Here is a 3,246-nt window from a genome sequence, read left to right as displayed (position 1 = left end):
CTTAAATAACATCATTTATATGTTGTAGTCTTTAAGATCTAATCAGCACCAACTTGTACAATTAAACTGTTGAGGGAAAAGATTCAGACTCTTTACTCCTTATTTCATTTGTGTTTCATGGTAACCAAAAAAAGATTCAGACTCTTTACTCCTTGAATTAGGAATACAGCAAACGCAAATGAGGTGTCTTGTATCCCTGAATGATGCCTCACTTTAGCAAATACCATACATCAATATCTGTGGCCCACAAAAACAGTTTTTTTTTCCTTGTGTTGTGTATCTGCGAGGGAGGGGGGCGGGGTGTTGTGGTGTTTAAAGAAACACAAGTTGAATCGTAACAATGGACTGGACTCAAAATGATAGTGGAGGAGCTCAGCTCCAATATATTTATTTTATATGGATAAGGACTACAAAAACCATGGGAATGAAAAATTACACGAAGAATATGGTAAAAATGATGAAATCACAATCAATATGGCCAAAAGTGTTGCCGAGACTCCTATATTCCTTAGTCTAACTTCAAAGACTCAAGCATTCAGAAATTAGCAGGAAGAAAAAAAAAATCTGTATCAGTTGATAAGAACTAAAATTATTAGCACCATAATTCAAGTAATTGTTGGTCTCAACCATTTTGGTGGGGTCATTGTTGCCTTGTTAATAATACTGGCCTAGACATTCTGCCAATTTTCAACTTTGCTAAGAATCTTGACATATGATCTTTGGCTCTGAAACCAAACTAATAAAGCATTGACTGGATCAATCTCACCATGTCAAAAAAAATTGACCAAGACATATGATGAATATTTAGTTTGGCTCTGAAACCAAACTAATAAACCAAACTAATGACCAAGACATATGTATGAAACAAAACTTCCTGGAGTTAAATGAGTAGAGTCGGTTTACATATACATGTTAGCATTTATTTTGATGTCAACGTCAAAAACAGAAACAAAAAAAAAAACAAAAAGACACTTGGCAATCTTTGAAATAACATGAGAAAGGCATTTGCAAAATTCCTAAGTGACATCTCTGTTAGCTAGCTCTTGAAATTCTGTTTTGATATGGATGCAATCTGTCAAATAAAACTCAATTTGACCAATAGACAGAATTTGTCAAATAAACTGAGAGGTAGAACAACTGATCCTTTTTTCTTTTTTTTGGGATAAGAAGTGACAATTTTTAATTATATCTCCTTAAAAGTTATATATATATATATATATCTGGGGACAGGCGTTGCTAAAAGAACACCGAAAACAAAAATGCCTCTGTTCCTACAAAAAATCCCCCAACCCATGGCAAAGCCTCCACATATCACCTTAAAAGTTAAAACCAGCCCTATTCAAAGCCATATATAGCAGCACTAATTAATTAATTTAGTAGTCCACTTCTAATGCCAAAGAAACATTTATACAAATATCGCCTTAAACTGGTCATATAAATAGTTTCGGGCAAACTGGATTCAGAAGATTCAAAGTATTCAATCAATGAATTAAAGCTGCCAATAATGGACATGCACTCAGATATTCTGTGATGCAAAAATGGACATTCCAGTTGGAGTTGGATGGGAGCCGATCAAAAATTAAAACAAAACAATATGGAAACGAAAGATACTCAAGCTAAATAATCAAAGAAATTCCGTGATGCTCTTGCATTAATAGGGGAGAGAAGAAGAAAGGGAGAGACATAGAGAAGAGAGGAAGAATACCTGACAAAAGCAGTAACAGCGTTGAGGCAACAACGAGGCTGCGATGGAGACGAAGCTGGAGCCGGAGACAAAGAAGGAGATGGAGGTAAGATGCTGTAGCGAAGGAAACGGAGGCGATGGAGAAAAGGAGACAAAGAGGAAGATGGAGGGAAATGGGGGTGGGTAATAAAAGCATATTTTTGTTTATTTTTAAAGTTTTATAAATAATTTTAAAATTTAAAAGTTATTTTTTAACTTTTATTTATATTTTGAAAGAAAAAAAAATAAACAAAATATCTTTTTCTGTTTTTGTAAATTTTAGATATTTTTTAAACTTTTGTTTATATTTTAAAAAAAAGAAAAATAAATAAAATATCTTTTTATTTTTTTGTAAATTTTTTAGTAGTAAAAAATATACCTTTTAAAAATATTGAAAGAATAATGAAATAAAAACATACTTTGTTTTTAATTATTAATTATATTTTATATTTTTATAATATAAAAATATATTTTTTCAGAATAAGTATATTATTAATAATTAATTATAAAAATATATTAAAATAAAAATATACTTTTTATTAATTATATTATTAAAAATGATATTAAAAATGAAAATATTTTTTTATTAATTATATTTTATATTATTATACTTTTTTATATTAATAATTTACTTTTAGTAACTATCAAACCAAGTATATTATGCCAAAAGTTTTTAGTGGCCGCCATGTTTGGTTGTCATAAATAATTCACTTTTAGTGGCTACCACATTATGCCATCACAAATAGTCATCTTTTAGTGGCCACAAGTCTCGTCCCTCACAAATAAGCATAATAACTTAAACCCTTTACGAAACTTTTAGTGGCGGCCACTTTTAGTCATCACAAATAATATACTTTTAATGACCGCCAACTCTGACTGTCACAAATAATGAACCTTTAATGGCGACCTTCACCGGTCGTCACAAATAAGCTTGTTAGAGCGTGTTCACAAATAAGCTTTTAGTGACCGCCATGTTAGGTTGTCACAAATACTCCATTTTTAGTGGCCGCCATCCCTGGCTGTCACTAATAATATACTTTTGGTGGCCTCCCGTACTGACCCCCACAAATAATCTTATTTTTTGTTAGAAATAATTCACTTTTAGTGACCACCACACATGGCCATCACAAATAATCCACTTTTAGTGGCCACCACACATGGCCCTCACAAATAATCTTTGTTTTTTGTTAGAAATAATCCACTTTTAGTGGCCGCCACACATGGCCATCACAAATAATCCACTTTTAGTGGCCGCCACACATGGTCGTCACAAATAATCCACTTTTAGTGGCCGCCATACATGGCCATCACAAATAATCTTCTTTTAGTGATTGTAAATTCCGCCCCTCACAACCGACTGTCACAATAATGCACTTTTAGTGGCCATAAGTCATGGTCATCACAAATAATGAGCTCTTTAGTGACCAATTTTTTTGGCCGCCACTAAGCATGCTCTTTTACTGACAAACAGTTTATGATCGCCACTAATAGTTGTATTTGTGGCAAATATCTTTTGGCCGTTA

The sequence above is a fragment of the Diospyros lotus genome, chromosome 11 (assembly GCF_014633365.1).
Source record: "Diospyros lotus cultivar Yz01 chromosome 11, ASM1463336v1, whole genome shotgun sequence".
In the NCBI taxonomy this organism is placed as follows: domain Eukaryota; kingdom Viridiplantae; phylum Streptophyta; class Magnoliopsida; order Ericales; family Ebenaceae; genus Diospyros; species Diospyros lotus.
Note: the sequence above shows the minus strand (reverse complement) of the source record.